The sequence below is a fragment of the Pan paniscus genome, chromosome 15 (assembly GCF_029289425.2).
Source record: "Pan paniscus chromosome 15, NHGRI_mPanPan1-v2.0_pri, whole genome shotgun sequence".
NCBI classification, from domain to species: Eukaryota; Metazoa; Chordata; class Mammalia; order Primates; family Hominidae; genus Pan; species Pan paniscus.
Genome location: NC_073264.2, coordinates 40,245,383 through 40,269,840, shown reverse-complemented (window position 1 = coordinate 40,269,840; position 24,458 = coordinate 40,245,383). Strand labels below are relative to the sequence as shown.

General features: G+C 39.4%; 1 long non-coding RNA gene across 5 annotated transcripts in view; it reads left to right on the top strand.

The window, feature by feature from the left end:
• Positions 1–4,544: 4,544 nt before the first annotated feature.
• Positions 4,545–24,458, top strand: part of LOC103783860 (uncharacterized) — a 189,665-nt gene continuing 169,751 nt past the window's right edge. For 3 of the 5 annotated variants that reach the window (XR_008620850.2, XR_004666161.3, XR_008620849.2), the window contains exon 1: positions 4,546–4,726. This is a non-coding gene — a long non-coding RNA (uncharacterized LOC103783860). Of the gene's footprint in view, positions 4,727–24,458 lie in introns of all 5 variants that reach the window. The other 2 variants (XR_008620851.1, XR_004666160.2) reach the window with 1 other exon arrangement.

The window sequence follows — 24,458 nt, the reverse complement described above, 5'->3', positions numbered from 1 at the left end:
TTTAAGGAATCTCCACACTGTTTTCCATAGTGGTTGTACTAGTTTACTTTCCCACCAGCAGTGTAGAAGTGTTCCCTGATCACCACATCCATACCAACATCATATTGTCATCAAACAGCAACAGTTTGGCTTCCTCTTTACTACTTTGGATGTCCTTAATTTCTTTCTCTCGTCTGATTGCTCTGGCTAGAACTTCCAGTGCTATGTTGACTGGTGAGAATGGGCATCTTTATTTTGTTCCAGTTCTCAGAGGGAATGCTTTCAACTTTTCCTCATTCAGTATTATGTTGGCTGTGGGTTTGTCATAGATGGCTTTTATTACTTTGAGTTATGTTCCTTGTATGCCGATTTTGCTGAGAGTTTTAATCATAAAGAGATGCTGGATTTCACTGAATGCTTTTTTTGCATGTATTGAGATGATCATGTGATTTTTGTTTTTAATTCTGTTTATGTGGTGTATCACATTTACTGGCTTGCATATGTTAAACCACCTTACATCCCTGGTATGAAACCCACTTGATTATGGTGGATTATCTTTTTGATATGTTGTTGGATTTGTTTAGCTACTATTTTGTCAAGGATTTTAGCATCTATGTTCATCAGGGATTTCGGTCTATAGTTTTCTTTTTTGGTTACGTCCCTTCCTGGTTTTGGTATTAGGGTGATACTGGCTTCATAGAATGATTTAGAATGATTCATACATGCTAAAATCCTAAATGCTCCAGACTTTTCTCTTTCTCTATCTTGTGGAATAGCGTCAATAGGATTGGTACAAATTCTTCTTTGAATGTCTGATAGTATTCTGCTGTGAATCCGTCTGGTTCTGGACTTTTTTTTGGTTGGTAATTTTTAAATTACTCTTTCAATCTTGCTGCTTGTTATTGGTCTGTTCAGGGTATCTCATTCTTCCTGATTTAAGCTAGGTGGGTTGTGTTTTTCCAGGAATTTATCCATCTTTTCTAGGATTTCTAGTTTATGTGCATAAAGGTGTTTATAGTAGCCTTGAATGATCTTTTGCATTTCTGTGGTGTCAGTTGTAATAACTCCCGTTTCATTTCTTATCGAACTTGTTTAGATTTTCTCCCTTCTTTTCTTGGTTAATCTTGCTAATGGTCTATCAATTTTATTTATCTTTTCAAAGAACCAGCTTTTTTTTTCATTTATCTTTTGTATTTTTTTTGTTTCAATTTCATTTAATTCTGCTCTGATCCTGGTTATTTCCTTTCTTCTGCTGGGTTTGGGTTTGGTTTGTTCTTGTTTCTCTAGTTCCTTGGGGTGTGACCTTAGAATGTCAGTTTGTGTTTTTTCAGTCTTTTTGATGTAGGTGTTTAGGGCTATGAACTTTCCTCTTAGCAATGCCTTTGCTTTATCTCAGAAATTTTGATAGGTTTTATCACTATTGTTGTTCAGTTCAAATAATTTTTTAATTCCCATCTTGATTTTGTTTTTGACCCAGTGATCAGTCAGGAGCAGGTTATTCAATTTCCCTGTGTTGGCATGGTTTTGAAGATTCCTTTTGGAGTTGACTTCCAGTTTTATTCCACTGTGGTCTGAGAGAGTGCTTGATATAACTTCAATTTTCTGAAATTTATTGAGGCTCATTTTGTGGCCTATCACATGGTCTACCTTGGAGAAAGTTCCATGAGCTGTTGAATAGAATGTGTATTTTGTAGTTGTAGGATGGAATGTTCTGTATAAATCTGTTAAGTCCATTTATTCCAAGGTATAGTTTAAAATCCATTGTTTCTGTTTTGACTTTCTATATTGATTACCTGTCTAGTGCTGTCAGTGGAGTATTAAAGTCCCCCACTATTATTGTGTTGCTGTCTGTCTCATTTCTTAGGCATATTAGTAATTGTTTTATTAATTTGGGAACTCCAGTGTTAGTTAGGTGCATGTATGTTTAGGATTGTGATATTTTCCTGTTGGACAAGGAACCTTGTCCTTCCTTTACCATTATATAATGTCCCTCTTTTTAACTGCTTTTTAAAAAAATGTCTTTTTAAACTGCTGTTGCTTTAAAGTTTGTTTTGTCTGATATAAGAATAGCTACTTCTGCTCACTTTTGGTGTCCATTTGCGTGAAATGCCTTTTTCCACTCCTTTACTTTAAGTTTATGTGAGTCCTTATGTGTTAGGTGAGTCTCTTGAAAGCAGCAGATGGTTGGTTGGTGAATTCTTATCCATTCTGCAGTTCTGTATCTTTTAAATGGAGCATTTAGGCCATTTGCGTTCAATGTTAATATTGAGATGTGAGGTACCATTGCATTTATCATGCTATTTGTTGCCTGTGTACCTTGGTGTTTCATTTTTTGCTTTTGCTTTTTTTTGTTTGTTTGTTTGGAGACAGAGTCTTGCTCTGTTTCCCAGGCTGGAGTGCAGTGGCACAATCTTGGCTCACTGCAACCTCCACCTCCACCTTGGTGCAATCGTTTCTCCTGCCTCACCCTCCTGAGTAGTTGGGATTACAGGTGCCCGCCACCACACCTGGCTAATTTTTGTATTCTTTGGTAGAGATGGGGTTTTGCCATGTTGGACAGGATGGTCTTAAACTCATGACATTAGGTGATCTGCCCACCTCTGCCTCCCAAAGTACTGGGATTACAGGCGTGAGCCACTGTGCCTGGCCTGTTTTTACTTTGTAAATTGTATTTTTGTTTTATGGGTCCTGTGAGATTTATGCTTTAAAGAGGTTCTGTTCTGATGTGTTTCCAGGATTTGTTTCAATATTTAGAGCTCCTTTTAGCAGTTCTTGTAGTGGTGGCTTGGTAGTGGCGAATTCTGTCAGCATTTGTTTGTCTGAAAAAGACTGTACTTTCCATCATATGCGATGCTTAGTTTCAGTGGATAAAAAATTCTTGGCTGATAATTGTTTTGTTTGAGGAGGCTGAAGGTAGGGTCCCAATCCCTTTTAGCTTGTAGGGTTTCTGCTGAGAAATCTGCTGCTAATCTGGTAGGTTTTGCTTTATAGGTTACCTTCTTGCTTTTGTCTCACAGCTCTTAAGATTCTTTCCTTCGTCTTAAGTTTAGATAACCTGATGACAATATGCCTAGGTGATGATTTTTGCAATAATTTCCCAGGTGTTCTTTGTGCTTCTTGTATTTGAATGTGTGGGCCTCTAGCAAGGCTGCGGAGGTTTTTCTCAATTATTTGCCCATATATGTTTTTCCAGCTTTTAGAATTCTCTTCTTTCTCAAGAACACTGATTATTCTTAGGTTTGGTAGTTTAACATAATCCAAGACTTCTTGGAGGCTTTGTTTATATTTTCTTATTCTTTTTCCTTTGTCTTTGTTCGATTGGGTTAATTCAAAGACCTTGTCTTCGAGCTCTGAATTTCTTTCTTCTGCTTGTTCAATTCTGTTGCTGAGACTTTCCAGAGCATTTTGCATTTCTATAAGTGTGTCCAATGTTTCCTAAAGGTTTGATTGCTTTTTCTTTATGCTATCTATTTCCTTGAAGATTTCTCCCTTCACTTCTTGTATTGTTTTTCAGGTAAACCAGGGATTTCTTCTTGGTTTGGATCCATTGCTGATGAGCTAGTGTGATTTTTTGGGGGTGTTAAAGAGCCTTGTTTTGTTATATTACCTGAGTTGGTTTTCTGGTTCCTTCTCATTTGAGTAGATAGGCTCTGTCAGAGGAAAGGTCTAGGGCTGAAGGGTGTTGTCCAGATTATTTTGTCCCATGGGGTGTTCCCTTGATGTAGTACTCTCCCTCTTTTCCTATGGAGTTGGCTTCCTGAGAGCCAAGCTGTAGTGACTGTTATTTCTCTTCTGGGTCTAGCCACCCAGCAAGTCTACCAGGCTCTGGGCTGGTACTGGGAGTTGTCTGCACAGAGTCCTGTGATGTGAACCGTCTATGGGTCCCTCAGCTGTGGATACCAGCATCTGTTCCAGTGGAGGTGGCAGGGCATGAAATGGATCCTGTGAGTGTTCTTAGCTTTGGTGGTTTAATGCTCTATTTTTGTGCTGGTTGGCCTCCTGCCGGGAGGTGGTGCTTTCCAGTAGCATCAGCTGTGGTAGTATGGAGAGGAACCAGTAGTGAGCACGGCCCTAGAACTCCCGAGAATATATGCCCTTTGTCTTCAGCTACCAGGGTGGGTAGGGAAGGCCAATGAGATGGGGGCAGGGCTAGGCATGTCTGAGCTCAGACTCTCCTTCAGCAGGTCTGGCTGTGGCTGCTGTGGGGGATGGGGTGAGGTTCCCAGGTTACTGGAGTTGTATACCTAGGAGTATTATGGCTGCCTCTGCTGAGTCATGCAGGTTATCAGGGAAGTAGGGGAAAGCCGGCAGTCACAGGCCTCACCCAGTTCCCATGTGATCCAAAAGGCTGGTCTTATTCCCACCATGTCCCCCTAACAGTGCCAAGTCTGTTTGCAGGCAGTGGGCAAGCAGGGCTGAGAATTTGCCCCAGGATACCTGCCTACCAGCCTCAAAAGAAAAGGGCTTTTGTTCTTCCTCTGCCTGTGGAGTCTGTATGCATGATTTGCATCCTCCCCCGAGTTCTGGTCAGGGGGCTTTTTGATTGGTTCAAATTGTTACAAAGTTCAGCTGGAGACTTCCTTCTCCTGGTGGCATTTTCCCTGCACCTCTGGCCGCCCTCCTGAAGGATCCCTGTGGTTTCAGGCAGGAATGGCCTGCATGGGGACCCAGCAAGTTCCCAGGGCCTTTCCTGCCACTTTCTCTACCCCTGTATTTCACTCAGCTCTCTAAATGGACTCAGCTCCAGGTAAGGTTGGAATCTTCTCCCGTGAACTAGACCTTCAGTTTCCTCGGTTGGGGTGTGTGTTCAGCGGCAGGGTATCTCCCGTTCCCACTTCCACAGTTTGGGAACTGTGTCTCCCAGGTCCCGCAGGATCAGTCCGCTTCCTTCAGGGGTCTGTGGGTCCTCTCAGGATTCCTGATTTATTCCTGTAGTCATTCTGGAGATAAAATTCACAATGCGAGGCTCCACACGTTGCTCTGTCCACCTGAGTTGGAGCTGGAATCTGGTCCTGCCTCCCGTCCACCATGATCATTTGCCAAGTTTTTAATGGGGTTGTTTTTTGCTTGTTGATTTATTTAAGTTCGTTATAGATTCTGGATATTAGACTTCTGACAAGTCATTTGACCGTGCTGTCTCAGTTTTATTCTCTGTGAAGGGGGGATGATAACAATAGAAGCTCTCTTGCATGATTGTTATAAAAATTAAATGAGCATATATATCTGCTCATTTAATGAATTAATTAATTTAACACACACTCTTTATATATATTTGTATATAATATATATAAATACACACACATACACTAGAACAGTGCCTGGAGCAGAGTAAGCACCATTTAAGTATTTGTGATTATTTTCTGATATCCTTCCAAGTGCCTTCTTCTTGTGTTCCTAGCTGGCACATCATAAATGTCTGTTAAATGATTGAACATCTTTTATGCATATTCCTTTTCATTCCCTTCACATGGACTTATAACTAATACGACAATATGATCTGTATATGGGGACTGCAACAAAGGAAATTTTTATATTGTAACCACCATTTCCCATACGCTTTGGGGGAGAATTGAGCCATAAAGTAGCAGCTTTTATTTTGACTGTTTTCTGGAGCAGAATATTATGGATAACAGTTTAGCTCACAGTTGTTTTGGGGAGTGGTTTGACATTTGTAAAGCTAAGTAGTTCCAGGAATATCACTTAAAAGTCTATATTGTGGCCTTGTCAGGATCTGCCAAATAAAATAATAGACAACTGGCACAGACACAGAAGGACAGAGAATCTTTGTGCTTTTATGACCCTGGGGGCTTTCACACCTTTCACTACTGTGAAATGACCAGTTGTTTATATCCAAAGTCTATGGCAGTGTGTATTTTGTAGGTAAGAATACTAAAAGAAGAAAAAAAGGAGGAAGCATTCCATTAGAAGTGCTGTGTCTAAATTGTACTATTTCCCTGATTTAGTCTGTCCATTTTATTTAGTAAGTCTGTCCATTTTACAGGAAAGGCTTAAAATATTTAAAACTTCTGGGTAAAGTTATTAAAATAGATATGTCATAAGTTCTTCATTGAAACACAAAGCAGATTAGGGGTTGCCAGGGCCTGGGTAGGGGTAACAGGGAATAACTGCTAAATGGGTACAGGGTTTTATTTTGGAGTGATGAAAATGTTCTGAAACTAGATAGAGGTAGTGATTGCACACATTGTGAACATACTAAATGTTACTGAATTGTTCACTTTAAAATGGTTCATTTTATGTTATGTGAATTTCCCCTCGATTTAGAAAAGGCAAAGTAAAAACAAAAACAAAAACACAACTTCCAAGTCTCAACTTTCCCAAGCCATGGCCTCATAAAACAATAGGCCATTTACTTTACGCTTGATCTTAGTCAAGAGGCCAACAAGCGATAGACCATTGCTTTAAAAAACAAAACAAAAAATCCCTAAAACACAGAGGACAAACCTATTATTCTTTAACCTTTAAAATTATTAGGCTTGTTTTTACTTTTCAGAAGGGCATGACTTATCTTGCCACCTGTGAGACTTCGTGATGGCAGGTTTTTGCTGACTTAAAGGAATGTCAACAATCCTGCTCTGTCACCATGTCTGTGTAGTTTTTGTGTGTTGGTATGTTGTTCGAACTTATTAAAGGATATTTTTTATCTTTATGAGGAAGACTTGATTGTAGTACTATGTTCTTCAACCTAGTTTATGGTGAAATAGTCACTAATAACTCTCATTATTTGTATTCTTTGTTTTGCTATTGCTTCTATTACGTTATAAGCAGGTATTTACTTAATATGAAAATGCAGTTTAGCATGAATGGTATTTACGCTCTTGGTGTGGTGATCAAACAGGGTCTTTTCTATAGCAGTGGATACATTGTGAAGAGAATGCAGTATTTTAAGTTAAGTTGATGATGATGTTTTATATTTGTTCATGTTTAATCTATGGGAAAATATAATAGTTCATACAAAAGCTTTTAGCAACTAACATTTACAAAAATCTTTTAAAGCCCTGTGGCTGAGGATCCCTGGATCTAGAAAATGGTTTTTGTAACCAAAGGGTCTATTTTGAATTTGCATTATTGCCCCTTTTCTTTCAGTTTAGTTGAAATTATTCTCAGCTTTTGGGAGAGAAATAGATGTTTTGCTAAAACTTTGGCCTATTGCCACAGCTCATCTGAGAAAGGGAATATAAACATTTGAGTCTCAACCTCCTGCTTGACTCAGACAATCTGGGTTTAAATCCAGCTTTGTCACCTCCTGGATGTATGATTTTTGGCAATTTGTCATTGCTACCATAGAGGAACAATATATGCTTAGACTACAACTAAAATTAATAGAGAGAGTAATCATATGCATCAAAAGTTAGTCTTACTCTTGCCTGGGAACAATGGGAGAGGGGAGTTTAAAATTTTAAGTTGAGATGAGGGTCTTGCTATGTTGCCCAGGCTGGTCACAAACTCCTAGCCAAAAGAGATCCTCCCTCCTTGGACTTTCAAAATATTGGGATTACAGGTGTGAGCCACTGCCTCGGCTTGAGATAGGGCTTTTAAAAGACGGTCAGGTGTCTGCAATTGCCAGGCTACTTTTTGTTGTTGTTATTCAGCTTTGTAATAGCAGATAGAACTTGTAGTGGCCATTCTGGGGCCTTAAGGGAGAAAGTCAGACATCAAGAAAGGCAAAGCAAAAATATAGAAGAATCTGGGACCTCAGTGACATACCAGCTCTGTAGCTATTCCTGCAAGACTCCTGGCATGAAATAAGTAAATTCCTGTCAGGTGAGTGAGGCATCTGTTACTTGCAGCTGAGTGCAATCTCAACTGAGCAATTGCTCAGGTGTCTCCTAGTTGCATTTAACATGGGTCTGTAAGAGGTAGTATAATTTAATTCCATGGATTCTAATGGTGGAAATATTAAAGAGGGATCTTGGGGTTGACTTGTTGTTGTCCTTCAACCTTCATCTTGTGGCTGGCTGCCCAAGGGTAGAACCAGCCCCGTGTCTGTATCCACCCTGTGATTGCCTTTTAACACAGTTGCGTTTCTATGGTGAAGTTAGCTAATGAAACAGTGTGTCAGCTGAAAATTTATATGAAAAAAATACAATACACTTTTCACACACATAGAGTCTTTCTTGTGTACTTAAACAATGTTATTAATTGAGATATGAAGCCTGGTCATTAGAAAGTACATTCCTTTGTAGGTAAAGACATTAAAATTGTTACCTTTTACTGCATTTATTTTCTATTAGATCTGTCTTGTCAGCTCTTCCCTTGCATCCCAGGGTATGAAGTCACCATTTTGCTCCAGGCATCACTGTATTCTATGTGACTTGTGCTTCTGGGCTTGTGCAGTACCATAGACCTGCTTTTCTTGGGTAAAATGGTAGCGTCTGCCTTGAAACCATATAACATGAAGGCTTGTCCTAAAATATTTCTCTTCTTTGCTTATGAGGCAACCAAATGTTGCCCAATCTAGCCTCTGTTGGTTCCACTTACTCATTACTTGGGAAACGGGCTGTTTTCTGGTAAGAGTGCACATTAATCTTAGGCAAGTGATATAGGTAGGCTTTGCGTCCACACCCAAATCTCATCTAGAATTGTAATCCCCAGTTGTTTAGGGAGAGACCTGGTGGGAAGTGCAGTTTCCCCCATGCTGTTCTTGTGATAGTGAGTGAGTTCTCATGAGATCTGATGGCTTATAAGGCAGTTATCCCTGCTCTTGTGAGTTCTTCTCTCTCCTGCCACCATGTGAAGAAGGGCCTTGCTTTCTCCCTTTGCCATCTGCCATGACTGTAAGTTTTTTGAGGCCTCCCCAGCCATGAGGAACTGTGAGTCAATTAAACCTTTTTCCTTTATAAATTACCCAGTCTCAAGCAGTTCTTTATAGCAGTGTGAAAGCAGACTAATACAGCAAGTAAAGCTTTTAGTATTGGGCATATTTAGCCCTTTAATCATTTTTTAAATTATACTTTAAGTTCTAGGGTACATGTGCACAATGTGCAGGTTTGTTACATATGTATACATGTGCCATGTTGGTGTGCTGCACACATTAACTCGTCATTTACATTAGGTATATCTCCTAATGCTATCCCTCCCCCTTCCCCCCACCCCACAACAGGCCCCGGTGTGTGATGTTCCCCTTCCTGTGTCCAAGTGTTCTCATTGTTCAATTCCCACCTATAAGTGAGAATATGTGGTGTTTGGTTTTCTGTCCTTATGATAGTTTGCTGAGAGTGATGGTTTCCAGCTTCATCCATGTCCCTACAAAGGACATGAACTCATCATTTTTTATGGCTGCATAGTATTCCATGATGTATATGTGCCACATTTTCTTAGTCCCATCTATCACTGATGGACATTTGGCTTGGTTCCAAGTCTTTGCTATTGCGAATAGTGCCACAATAAACATACATGTGCATGTGTCTTTATAGCAGCATGATTTATAATCCTTTGGGTATATACCCAGTAATGGGATGGCTGGGTCAAATGGTATTTCTAGTTCTAGATCCTTGAGGAATCGCCACACTGTCTTCCACAATGGTTGAACTAGTTTACAGTCCCACCAACAGTGTAAAAGTGTTCCTATTTCTCCACATCCTCTCCAGCATCTGTTGTTCCCTGACTTTTTAATGATCACCATTCTAACTGGTATGAGATGGTATCTCATAGTGGTTTTGATTTGCATTTCTCTGATGGCCAGTGATGACTAACATTTTTTCATGTGTCTGTTGGCTGCATAAATGTCTTCTTTTGAGAAGTGTCTGTTCATATCCTTTGCCCACTTTTTGATAGGATTGTTTGTTTTTTTTTCTTGTAAATTTGTTTGAGTTCTTTAGATTCTGGATATTAGCACTTTGTCAGATGAGTAGATTGCAAAAATTTTCTCCCATTCTGTAGGTTGCCTGTTCACTATGATGGTAGTTTCTTTTGCTGGGTAGAAGCTCTTTAGTTTAATTAGATCCCATTTGTCAATTTTGGCTTTTGTTGCCATTGCTTTTGGTGTTTTAGACATGAAGTCCTTGCCCATGCCTATGTCCTGAATGGTATTGCCTGGGTTTTCTTCTAGGGTTTTTATGGTTTTAGGTCTAACATGTAAGTCTTTAATCCATCTTGAATTAATTTTTGTATAAGGTATAAGGAAGGGATCCAGTTTCAGTTTTCTACATATGGCTAGCCAGTTTTCCCAGCACCATTTATTAAATAGGGAATCGCTTCCCCATTTCTTGTTTTTGTCAGGTTTGTCAAAGATCAGATGGTTGTAGATGTATGGTACTATTTCTGAGGGCTCTGCTCTGTTCCATTGGTCTATATCTCTGTTTTGGTACCAGTACCATGCTGTTTTGGTTACTATGGCTTTGTAGTATAGTTTGAAGTCAGGTAGCATGATGCCTCCAGCTTTGTTCTTTTGGCTTAGGATTGTCTTGGCAATGCAGGCCCTTTTTTGGTTCCATATGAACTTTAAAGTAGTTTTTTCCAATTCTGTGAAGAAAGTCATTGGTAGCTTGATGGGGATGGCATTGAATCTATAAATTACCTTGGGCAGTATGGCCATTTTCATGATATTGATTCTTCCTATCCATGAGCATGGAATGTTCTTCCATTTGTTTGTGTCCTCTTTTATTTCACTGAGCAGTGGTTTGTAGTTCTCCTTGAAGAGGTCCTTCACATCCCTTGTAAGTTGGATTCCTAGGTATTTTATTCTCTTTGAAGCAAAAGTGAATGGGAGTTCACTCATGATTTGGCCTCTGTTTGTCTGTTATTGGTGTATAAGAAAGCTTGTGATTTTTGTACATTGATTTTGTATCCTGAGACTTTGCTGAAGTTGCTTATCAGCTTAAGGAGATTTTGGGCTGTGACATTGGGGTTTTCTAAATATACAATCATGTCATCTGCAAACAGGGACAATTTGACTTCCTCTTTTCCTAATTGAATATCCTTTATTTCTTTCTCCTGCCTCATTGCCCTGGCCAGAATTTCCAACACTGTGTTGAATAGGAGTGGTGAGAGAGGGCATCCCTCTCTTGTGCCAGTTTTCAAAGGGAATGCTTCCAGTTTTTGCCCATTCAGTATGATATTGGCGTGGGTTTGTCATAAATAGCTCTTATTATGTTGAGATATGTCCCTTCAATACCTAATTTATTGAGAGTTTTTAGCATGAAGGGCTGTTGAATTTTGTCAAAGGCCTTTTCTGCATCTATTGAGATAATCGTGTGGCTTTTGTCTTTGGTTCTGTTTATATGCTAGATTATGTTTATTGATTTGCATATGTTGAACCAGCCTTGCATCCCAGGGATGAAGCCCACTTGGTCATGGTGGATAAGCTTTTTGATGTGCTGCTGGATTTGGTTTGCTGGTATTTTATTCAGGATTTTTGCATCAATGTTCATCAGGCATGTTGGTCTAAAATTCTCTTTTTTTGTTGGGTCTCTGCCAGGCTTTGGTATCAGCATGATGTTGGCCTCATAAAATGAGTTAGGGAGGATTCCCTCTTTTTCTATTGATTGGAATAGTTTCAGAAGGAATGGTACCACCTCCTCCTTGTACCTCTGGTAGAATTCTGCTGTGAATCCATCTGGTCCTGGACTTTTTTTGGTTGGTAGGCTATTAATTATTGCCTCAATTTCAGACTCTGTTATTGGTCTATTCAGGGATTCAACTTCTTCCTGGTTTAGTCTTGGGAGGGTGTATGTGTCAAGGAATTTATCCATTTCTTCTAGATTTTCTAGTTTATTTGCATAGAGGTGTTTATAGTATTCCCTGATGGTAGTTTGTATTTCTGTGGGATTGGTGGTGATCTCCCCTTTATCATTTTTTATTGCATCTATTTGATTCTTCTCTCTTTTGTTCTTTATTAGTCTTGCAAGTGGTCTATCAATTTTGTTGATCTTTTCAAAAAACCAGCTCCTGGATTCATTGATTTTTTCAAGAGTTTTTTGTGTCTCTATGTCCTACAGTTCTCCTCTGATCTTAGTTATTTCTTGCCTTTTGCTAGCTTTTGAATGTGTTTGCTCTTGCTTCTCTAGTTCTTTTAATTATGATGTTAGGGTGTCAATTTTAGATCTTTCCTGCTTTCTCTTGTGGGCATTTAGTGCTATAAATTTCCCTCTACACACTGCTTTAAATGTGTCCCAGAGATTCTGATATGTTGTGTCTTTGTTCTCATTGGTTTCATAGAACATGTTTATTTCTGCCTTCATTTCGTTATGTACCCAGTAGTCATTCAGGAGGAGGTTGTTCAGTTTCCATGTAGTTGAGCAGTTTTGAGTGAGTTTCTTAATCCTGAGTTCTAGTTTGATTGCACTGTGGTCTGAGAGACAGTTTGTTATAATTTCTGTTCTTTTACATTTGCTGAGGAGTGCTTTACTTCCAACTATGTGGTCAACTTTGGAGTAAGTGTGATGAGGTGCTGCGAAGAATGTATACTCTGTTGATTTGGGGTGGAGAGTTCTGTAGATGTCTGTTAGGTCTGCTTGTTGCCGAGCTGAGTTCAATTCCTGGATATCCTTGTTAACTTTCTGTCTCATTGATCTGTCTAATGTTGACAGTGGGGTGTTAAAGTCTCCCATTATTATTGTGTGGGAGTCTAAGTCCCTTTGTAGGTCTCTAAGAACTTGCTTTATGAATCTGGGTGCTCCTCTATTGGGTGCATATATATTTAGGATAGTTAGCTCTTCTTGTTGAATTGATCCCTTTACCATTATGTAATGGCCTTCTTTGTCTCTTTTGATCTTTGTTGGTTTAAAGTCTGTTTTATCAGAGACTAGGATTGCAACCCCTGCCTTTTTTTGTTTTCCATTTGCTTGGAAAATCTTCCTCCATCCGTTTATTTTGAGCCTATGTGTGTCTCTGAACATGAGATGGGTCTCCTGAATATAGCACACTGATGGGTCTTGACTCTTTATCCAATTTGCCAGTCTGTGTCTTTTAATGGAAGCATTTAGCCCATTTACATTTAAGGTTAATATTGTTGTGTGTATTTGGTCCTGCCATTATGATGTTAGCTGGTTATTTTGCTCATTAGTTGATGCAGTTTCTTCCTAGCATTGATGGTTTTTACAATTTGGCATGGTTTTGCAGTGGCTGGTACTGGTTGTTCCTTTCCCTGTTTAGTGCTTCCTTCAGGAGCTCTTGTAGGGCAGGTCTGGTGGTGACAAAATCTCTCAGCATTTGCTTGTCTGTAAAGTATTCTATTTCTCCTTCACTTATGAAGCTTAGTTTGGCTGAAATTCTGGGTTGAAAATTCTTTTCTTTAAGAATGTTGAATATTGGCCCCCACTCTCTTCTGGCTTGTAGAGTTTCTGCCGAGAGATCCGCTGTTAGTCTGATGGGCTTCCCTTTGTGGGTAACCCGACCTTTCTCTCTGGCTGCCCTTAACAGTTTTTCCTTCATTTCAACTTTGGTGAATCTGACAATTACGTGTCTTGGAGTTGCTCTTCTTGAGGGGTATCTCAGTGGCATTCTCTGTATTTCCTGAGTTTGAATGTTGGCCTGCCTTGCTAGATTGGGGAAGTTCTCCTGGATAATATCCTGCGGAGTGTTTTCCAACTTGGTTCCATTCTCCCCTTCACTTTCAGGTACACCGATCAGACACAGATTTGGTCTTTTCACATAGTCCCATATTTCTTGGAGGCTTTGTTTGTTTCGTTTTACTCTTTTTTCTCTAAACTTCTCTTCTCACTTCATTTCATGCATTTGATCTTCAATCACCGATACCCTTTTTTCCAGTTGATCAAATTGGCTACTGAAGCTTGTGCTGTGTAACGTAGTTCTCGTGCCATGTTTTTCAGCTGTATCAGGTCCTTTAAGGACTTCTCTGCATTGGTTATTCTAGTTAGCCATTTGTCTAATCTTTTTTCAAGGTTTTTAGCTTCTTTGCAATGGGTTTGAACTTCCTCCTTTAGCTCAGAGAAGTTTGATTGTCTGAAGCCTTCTTCTCTCAACTTGTCAAAGTCATTCTCCATCCAGCTTTGTTCCGTTGCTGGCGAGGAGCTGAGTAGCTTTGGAGGGGGAGGGGCGCTCTGATTTTTAGAATTTTCAGCTTTTCTGCTTTGTTTTTTTCCCCATCTTTGTGGTTTTATCTACCTTTGGTCTTTGATGATGGTGACGTACAGATGGGGTTTTGGTGTGGATGTCCTTTCTGTTTGTTGGTTTTCCTTCTAAGAGACAGGACCCTCAGCTGTAGGTCTGTTGGAGTTTGCTGGAAGTCCACTCCAGACCCTGTTTGCCTGGGTATCAGCCGCGGAGGCTGCAGAACAGCGAATGTTACTGAACAGCAAATGTTGCTGCCTTATCGTTCCTCTGGCAACTTCATCTCAGAGGGATACCCGGCCGTGTGAGGTGTCAATCTGCCCCTACTGGAGGATGCCTCCCAGTTAGGCTACTCGGGGGTCAGGGACCCACCTGAAGAGGCAGTCTGTCTGTTCTCAGATCTCAAACTCCATGCTGGGAGAACCACTACTCACTTCAAAGCTGTCAGACAGGGGCATTTAAGTCTGCAGAGGTTTCTGCTGCCTTTTGTTCAGCTATGCCCTGCCCCCAGAGGTGGAGTCTACAGAGGCAGGCAGGCCTCCTTGAGCTGCGGTGGGCTCCACCCAGTTCGAGCTTCCTGACCACTTTTTTTACCTACTCATGCCTCAGCAATGGTGGGCACCTCTCACCCAGCCTCGGTGCCTCCTTGCAGATCGATCTCAGACTGCTGTGCTAGCAATGAGCGAGGCTCTGTGGGCATGGGCATGGGCCCCTCCTAGCCAGGCACGGGATATAATCTCCTGGTGTGCCGTTTGCTAAGACCCTTGGAAAAGCACAGTATTAGTGTGGGAGTGACCCGATTTTCCAGGTGCTGTCCGCCATTGCTTCCCTTGGCTAGGAAACGGAATTCCCTGACCCCTTGCACTTCCTGGGTGAGGCGATGCATTGCCCTGTTTTGGCTCACACTTGGGCGCTGCACCCACTGTCCTGCCCCCACTGTCCGACAAGCCCCAGTGAGATGAACCCGGTACCTCACTTGGAAATGCTTCTGTGTCACTCATGCTGGGAGCTGTAGAATGGAGCTGTTCCTATTCGGCCATCTTGGAACTGCCCCGCCCCTTTAATCATTTAATCAAATGATTGGGAAGAGTATTGATCACATCTAGCCTGTATAAAATTGAGTCACCATGGTTTTTGTGGGTCTTCCTCTTAGGATAGTCTCTTCTCTCACCATTTTAAATACTTTCATTGTTTGCCATTCTATTTCTCATTCCTAAGGGTAGACAGATTTGCCATATATTTTATTAGAATAAAATGAGACTCAAGTAATTCTACATTTCTAATTATCATTGTTAAATATTTTTTGATTACCTCATATGATTATCTTTTTAAAAATAATGTAATTGCCCTAAGGTTGTCAAAATGATTGGTTCTTTATTAGTGATCCTTGTCTGAGATGTAACCTTAAATAGCACATCCTTTCTTGCTATTTGACAGCAAATTGTTTTCCTTTTATAAGCTTTGTTCAGCATGCATTTAGCTCCTCTTTTTCCTCATTTAGCTCTTCTTTTTCCTCATTTAGCCTGCTGTTCATCAATTTAGTTCAGAGCTACTGGAAAGAACATATTGAGCTATACTGGCATTAAATTAGAATATTTTGACATGTTGTGCCTCCCTATTTTGACTATTTTCTTGCATGTACAACATAGAATTATGATTACACAAATGTACAATATCCAGTTTTTACACATTTGATTGAAAAGTTAACTTTTATATTATGGAGAAATTTCAGGGTATAATTTAATAAGTACTAAGGCTATTATTGTATTAATTCCTTTCACACGATAAGAAAGATACAATGTAAGTTATAATGTTTCCATTTGTCATTAAAATAAACCTTCCAGAAAGAAACACATTGATGGCTTTCCCTGTGTCTGCTATACTAAGAGCATTTCAGGGTTGCTTGCTGGGATCCTCATATTTTCAAGTTATGTTAAGTGCTTTAATTTTAATCTTCCCTGGGAACTGTGGTGGACAAGTCTCTGAGTGCTGGTGAGAATTAACAACTTATATTTCTTTAAGCCATTTTGAATGCTAGTACTTTTTTTTGCTGTGGTTATGTAATTTTTGAACTCTCTTTTTTATACAACTCATTAATATTCATTACTAATAATAGATTATTTAAAATTAACACATTTTAATTATAAAAGCAGTATACAATAAAAAATATAGATAAGCAAAATGAAGTGAAATAAAATCCATCCTTTACTATTTGGAGATAAGGCTGAACTTACCAGCATTTTTATAATGTAATATATTTAAATATAAAAAGTGTACTTTTATAATATACTATACTATTAAACTGTACAGATTTTACAAAGATGAGATCACGTTATTCTGTTTCGAATTATTCTTTTCTTATTTAATAGATAGTATGTATCTTATTAGTCATTATTTTTAAATCTATCATTAAAAATAGGAATTAAACTTGTATTTTTCTCTAAAATAATACATGCTTAATGTAGACAAGTGAAAAAATACAGGTAATTACAATGGAAAAACAAATGTTAATATAACTGCAGAAATACGTTTTTGATTTCATTTTAGTCTGCATACTTCTGAACTTTTAAAAATGAGTATATATATATAAATGTTATGTGTACATTTTTATAAACAATAACACATTTTAGATTCTGTTTTATACATGAATTTTCACTGAGCTGTGTCTATACCTTTTTTGTCTTTACACAGCTAAATCATAATTTTAACGGCTGTGCAATAACCTCATTCTGTGATGTATCACCGTTTATTTACCAAATCACCTGTGTTGAACAGTAGGTCATTTTAATTTTTTTTGTTATTGTTTATATTTCCTCAGTTGACCTTACAGAAGACATATTTTGACACTTGTTCAATTTCTGCAGAATAAATGGTAAGGCTTTTGAAACAGAATGCCAGATTTCCCTTGGAAAGCTTGTACTAGCTGACAGTCCTGCCAGTAGCACAGGAAGCCTGCTTCCACACACTCCATGTCCTCACTGCCACTGGATTTTCCAGCCAGAGTGTCTCTGACTGCAGCTAATGAGAACCACGAGGTGGTATGGGTTCAACATTGACAGCTTGGTTTCAAATCTTGATTCTGTTACCCGCTAGCTTTGTGACATGGCAACTTTTCTGGGCTTTCATTTCCTCATCCATATTCTAAGGATTAAATGAGATGATAGACATAATGCATTTAGAATTATCCCTGGCACATATGAAACAGTAAACAAACATTAGCTGTTTTATTTCTTACATAATTAAAATGATATAGTGATACATTGGTTTGATGTTGTCATATTGCTAGTTTGTATATTGTTTCCTAATTCAGTCAGAAGCAAAGATTTTTCTGTTTGATTCTTATCTTAAAAATAATACTAAATCAGTTTATCTTCTAAATTTTGCAACAGCTCCAAATAATATAATTCTGACCTCAGATATGAAATGTAACATTACCTTGCAGTGACTAATCTTGCATACTGTAGGATGAACTTCTGAGATTAAACATCTTCAGGAAAGCTCATTAATTTGGGAAAAGAAGAGCAGGTGAGGAGAATTTGCTTCTAAAAAGTTTTAATAGCCATAATAATAATTTATTTACAGAGTGAAATACAAACTCTAGGACTTCATAACTCTAAATACATTGCAATGCATTTTCGAATAACGCGATGTGGCTGACAATGGCTGAGGCATAGCGACGGGCAAACTAATCAAGTGCAGAAACTGGTGATTGTTTTCATAGCACGTGCCAGACTGCATCTCCAGCTGGAAATTCCATAAAAGAAATAAATAATAGTATCACCCTTGGGTGCACTACTGAAAATACAATATCTGGTTTTGTGAGTGCCAGTCCATTCTCCTCAGACACTGGTACCATACTATTGTCTCAGAGGTATCATAGTACTGTCACAGTACTGTCTCAGACAAAATGGGATACTTCAGAGAAAAGCAGCCAAGAGAACTAAAGTCCTATCAGTTAAGGAAGAGTAGAAGAAATCTGGAGCGTTCAGCCTGGAAAAGATTTAGGGGATCGTGGTGGCAGATTTAGAATAGTTGAGCAATGAGACTTGCTCTCTCTCCTTGGGTGGAAACTGGATAAATGGACAGAAGTTACAAAGAAGCAGATTCTGGTTATTAAGGTTTAATGTAAAGAAAAGCTAAATTAGCACTATAATGCAAATAGCTTTACGTATTCCTTCCACAAGGCCACATCAGTTGTATTGTGGGTTGTGTGTGTTCGTGTGTGTGTGTGTATTTAATACTTATTCTAAAAAGCCAATGTATTTAGGGGTTCTGAGGAATTTATAGATCTAGTAAACTGTGGGCCTTTTAATGCATAATTTGTGAACTAATCAATTTTCTCATTTTAATACAACCTCCCTCCCTCCCTCTTTTCCTTCCTTCCTTCCTTCCTTCCTCCTTTTCCTCTCTTCCTTTCTTTTCTTTTTTTTTTGTTATACTTTAAGTTCTAGGGTACATGTGCACAACGTGCAGGTTTGTTACATATGTATACGTGTGCCATGTTGGTGTGCTGCACTGGTTAACTTGTCATTTACATTATACTACAGAGCTACAGTAACCAAAACAGCATGGTACTGGCATAAAAACGACACATAGACTAATGAAACAGAATAGAGAACCCAGAAACAAACTCATACATCTACAGTAAACTCGTTTTCAACAAAGGTACCGAGAATATATGTTGGAGAAAAGGCAGTCTCTTCAATAAGTGGGGCTTGGAAAACTGGATATCCATAGGCAGAAGAATGAAACTAGATGCCTATCTCTTGCCATATACAAAAGTCAAATTAAAATTGATTAAAGACTTAAATCTAAGACCACAAGCCATGAAATTACTAAAAGAAAATAGCCTACCTCAGCTTCCCAAGTGCTAGGATTACAAGCATGAGCCACTGTGCCCAGTGATACAACATTTCTGACTGCAAAGTAACTCATTTCCCCTTTGCAGTTAACAGCACTTTGTGGGGAGATAATTTGAGACCATGTTGGTTGTCATCAAACCTTCACTCAGTTTCAGCATCATTTGATGCTTTCTTCTTCAATCAACTACTACTATAATAGTTGCCAAATAATGACCTTCCAATTCTACCTTTCCTTCTGCATACAGTAATTAGCATTCTTATGTAAGGAATAATTATTTGTTTGTTTATGTAATTTGAACTCATGAATTCCTAGTTTATTTAATGGGCTGTAATCTGCTATTATCATTTGTTTATTTTTTAAAAGTTTTATTTTAAGTCCAGGGGTATAAATGCAGGTTTGTTACATAGGTAAATTTGTGTCATGGGAGTTTGTTGTACAGATTTTGTCACCCAGATCTTAAGCCTAATACCCATTAGTTATTTAATTATTAGTTATTTTTCCTGATTGTCTTCCTTCTCCCACCCTCCAGCCTCTGAAAGACCCCAGTGTGTGTTGTTCCCCTCTGTGTGTCCATGTGTTCTCATCATTTAGCTCCCACTTATAAATGAGAACATGCAGTATTTGGTTTTCTGTTCCTGTATTAGTTTGCTAAGGATAATGGCCTCCAGTTCCATCTGTGTTCTTGCAAAGGACATATCTCTTTCTTTTTTATTACTGCATAGTATTCCATGGTGTATATTGATCACATTTTCTTCATCCAGTCTACTGTTGGTGGACATATAGGTTGATTCCATATGATATGGTTTGTCTCTGTGTCTCCACCCAAATCTCATCTTGTAGCTCCCATAATTCCCATGTGTTGTGGGAGGGACCCAGTAGGAGATAATCAAATCATGGGGGTGGGTATTTCCCATACTGTTCTCATGATAGTGATGGGTCTTATTAGATTTGACAGTTTTAAAAACAGGAATTTTCCTGAACAGGGTCATTTTTTTTTTTGCCTGCTGCCATCCATGTAAGATGTGACTTGCTGCTCCTTGCCTTCTGCCATAATTGTGAAGCCTCCCCAGCTATGTGGAACTGTAAGTCCAATAAACCTCTTTCTTTTGTAAATTGCCCAGTCTTGTGTATGTCTTTATCAGCAGCAAGAAAATGGACTAATAGAGTAAATTGGTAGCAGTAGAGTGGTGTGCTGCTGAAAAGATACCTGAAAATGTGGAAGTGACTTTGGAACTGGGTAACAGGCAGAGGCTGGAATGGTTTGGAGGGCTCAGAAAAAGACAGGAAAATGTGGGAAGGTTTGGAACTTCTTAGAGACTTGTTGAATGGCTTTGACCAAAAGCCTGATAGCAATATGGACAATAAGGTCTAGGCTGAGGCTGTTTCAGATAGAGATGAGGAACTTGTTGGGAACTGGAACAAAGGTGACTCTTGTTATGTTTTGGCAAAGAGACTGGTGGTATTTTGCCCCTGCCCAAGAAATCTGTGGAACTTTGAACTTGAGAGAGACGATTTAGGGTATCTGACTGAAGAAATTTCTAAGCAGCAAAGCATTCAAGAGGTGACTTGTGTGCTGTTAAAGGCATTCAGTTTTATAGGGGAAGCAGAGCATAAAAATTCGGGAAATTTGCAGCCTGATAATTTGATAGAAAAGGAAAACCAGTTTCCTGAGGAGAAATTGAAGCTGGCTGTAGAAATTTGCATAAGTAATGAGGAGCCAAATGTTAATCCCCAAGACAATGGGAAAAATGTCTCCAAGGCATATCAGAGGTCTTCATGGCGGCCCCTCCCATTACAGGCCCAGAGGCCTAGGAGAAAATGGTCTCGTGGGCCAGCCCCATGGTACCTGTGCTGTGTGCAGTCTAGGGACTTGGTGCCCTGTGTCCCAGCCACTCCAGCCCTGACTAAGAGGGGCCATGGTACAGCTTGGGCTGTTGCTTCAAAGGGTGGAAGCCCCAAGCCTTGGTAGCTTCCATGTGGTCTTGAGCCTGTGGGTGCCCAGAAGTCAAGAACTGAGGTTTGAGACCCCCTGCCTAGATTTCAGAAGATGTATGGAAATGGTACCAGCTCTTCTTTTTCTTTCTTCTTCTTCTTCTTCTTTTTTTTTTTTTTTGAGACAGTGTCTCACTTTGTCAACCATGCTGGTCACAAACTCCTGCCTGGCCCCCCCAAGTAGTTGAGACTATAGGCATACACAACCATGCTCTACTAATTTTTTTGTATTATTTGTAGAGATGGGGTTTTGCCATGTTGCCCAGGCTGGTCACAAACTCCTGAGCTCAAGTGATCTGTCCACCTTGGTTTCCCAAAATGCTGGGATTACAGGTGTGGGCCACTGTGTCTAGCCTTTGTATCAGCTCTTCTTTGTACATCTGCTGGAATTCAGCTGTGAACTTGTCTGGACCTGGGCTTTTTCTGATTGGTAGGCTATTTATTACCACCCCAATTTCAGAACTTGTTATTGGTCTACTCGGGGATTCAGTTTCTTCTTGGTTCAGTCTTGGGAGGGTATGTGTGTCCAGGAATTTATCCATTTTTTTCTAGGAAGGGTGTGTGTGTCCATGAATTTATCCATTTCTTCTATATTTTCAAGTTTATATGCATAGAGGTGTTCGTAATATTCTCTGATGGTTGTTTGTATTTCTGTGAGTTCAGTGGTAATATCCCCTTTGTCATTTCTGACTGTGTTTATTTGAATCTTCTCTCTTTTCTTCTTTATTAGTTTAACTAGTGGTCTATCTATTTTGTTAATTTTTTTCCAAAAACTAGCTCCTGGATTCATTGATCTTTTGAATAGTTTTTCATGTCTCTATCTCCTTCAGTTCAGCTCTGATTTTGGTTATTGCTTATCTTCTGCTGGCTTTGGGATTTGCTTGGCTTTGGTTCTCTAGTTATTTTAGTGGTGATGTTAGGTTGTTAACTTGAGATCTTTCTAACTTTTTGATGTGGGCATTTAGCACTATAAATTTCCCTCTTAATACTGCCTTAGCTGTGTCCCAGAGATTCTGGTACATTGTATCTTTGTTCTTGTTAGTTTCAAAGAACTTCTTGATTTCTGCCTTAATTTCATTGTTTACCCAGAAGTCGTTCAGGAGCAGGTTGTTCAATTTCCATGTAGCTGTGTGGTTTTGAGCGAATTTCTTTCTTTCTTTCTTTTCTTTTTTTTGAGATGGAGTCTTGCTCTGTCATGCAGCCTAAAGTACAATGGCTTAATCTCAGCTCACTGCAACATCCTCCTCCTGGGTTCAAGCAGTTCTCTCTGCCTCAGCCTCCCAGGCAGCTGGGATTACAGACACCCACCACTACACCTGGGTATTTTTGTATTTTTAGTAGAGATGGGGTTTTGCCATGTTGGCCACGCTGGTCTTGAACTCCTGACCTCAGGTGATCTGCTTACCTTGGCCTCCCAAAGTGCTGGAATTATGCTCAGGCCATTGTGCCTGGCCGTGAATTTCTTAATCTTGAGTTCTAATTTGATTGTGTTGTGGTCTGAGAGACTGTTTATTATGAATTTCAGTTCTTTTGCATTTATTTGTTGAGGAGTGTTTTACTTCCAATTATGTGATCAGTTTTAGAGTAAATGCCATGTGGCATCAAGAAGAATGTATATTCTGTTTTTGGTGAGGGTTCTGTATACATCTATCCGGTCCATTTGATTCAGTGCTGAGTTCAGATCTTGAATATCTTTGTTAATTTTCTGTCGCAGTGAGCTGTCTAATATTGTCAGTGGGGTGTTAAAGTCTCCCACTATTATTTTGTAGGAGTCTAAGTCTCTTTGAAGGTCTCTAATAACTTGCTTTATAGATCTAGGTGCTCCTGTGTTGGGTGCATGTATATTTAGGATAGTTGTCTCCTCTCGTTGAATTGAACCCTTTACCATTATGTAATGTCCTTCCTTGTCCTTTATGATCTTTGCTGGTTTAAAGTCTGTTTTGTCAGAAACTAGGATTGCAACCCCTCCTTTTATTCTATTTTCCATTTGCTTGGTAGATTTTTCTCCATCCCTTTATTTTGAGCCTCTGTGTCTCATTGCATGTAAGATGGGTCTCTTGAAGACAGCGTACCTATGGGTCTTTATCCAGCTTGCCACTCTGTGTCTTTTAATTGGGGCACTTAGCCTATTTACATTTAAGGTTAGTATTGATATGTGTGGATTTGATCCTGTCATGATGTTAACTGGTCATTTTGAAGACTTACGTGGTTACTTTATAGTGTCACTGGTCTGTGTATTTCAGTATGTTTTCGTAGTGGCTGGTAATAATCTTTCCTTTCTATATTTAGTGCTTCCTTCAGGAGCTCTTGTAAGGCAGGTCTGGTGGTAAAAAAAATTCCCTCATCATTTGCTTGTCTGAAAAGGATCTTATTTCTCCTTCGCTTATGATGCTTAGTTTGGCTTGATATAAAATTCCAGGTTGGAATTTCTTTTCTTTTAAAATGTTGAAGATTAGCCCCTAATCTCTTCTGTCTTGTGGGTTTCATCTGAGAGGTCCACTGTTAGTCTGATGGGCTTCCCTTTGTAGGTGATCTGGCCTTTCTCTCTAGTTGCCTTTAACATTTTCTCCTTCATTTCAACCTTGGAGAATCTGAAGATTATGTGTCTTGGGGATGAGCTTCTCATGGGGTATCTTACTGGGGTTCTATGCATTTTCTGAATTTGAATGTTGGCCTCTTTAGCTAGGTTGGGGAAATTCTCATGGATAATAACCTGAATTATGTTTTCCAAATTGGTTCCATTCTCCCCATCTCTTTCAGGTTCACTGATCAGTTGCAGATTTGGTCTCTTTACAAAATCCCATATTTCTTGGAGGTTTTGTTCATTCTGTTTCATTCTTTTTTCTCTGGTCTTGTCTGCCTGTCTTATTTCAGAAACACAGTCTTCAAGCTCTGAAATTCTTTCCTCCACTTGGTCTATTCTGCTATTAATCCTTGTGATTGCATTAAGAAATTGTTTTATTGTGTTTTTCAGCTCTATCAGGTTGGTTACATTCTTCTCTATACTGGCTATTTTGTCTGTCAACTCCTGCAATGTTTTATCATGATTTTTGGCTTCGTTGCATTGGGTTACGATGTACTCCTTTAGCTTAGTGAACTTCCTTCCTACCCATATTCTGAATTCTGCTTCTATTGTTTCAGCCATCTCAGCCTCATCCCAGTTCTGTACCCTTGCTGGAGAGGTGATGTGGTCATTTGGAAAAAGAGGGCACTCTGACTTTTTGAGTTTTCAGTGTTCTTGTGCTGATTCTTTCTCATCTTTGTGGGCTTATCTATTTTCAGTCTTTGAGTTTGCTGATCTTTGGATTTCTTTTTTTCTTTTAACAACTTGGCCACTTTTCCATAGAGCTGCTGTGGAATGCTGGGGGTCTGCTCCAGTCCCTACTTGCCTTGGATTTTCCAGTACCTGGAGGTATCACCAGTGAAGGCTGCAAAACAGCAAAGATGGCGGCCTGCCCTTTCCTATGGGAGCTGCATCCAAAGGATGTACGGACCTCCTGCTGGCTCAAACACACCTGTAAGAGGTGGCTGGAGACCCCAGATGAGAGGTCTCAGCCAGTCAGAAGGAACAGGATCAGTGACTCACTTAAAAA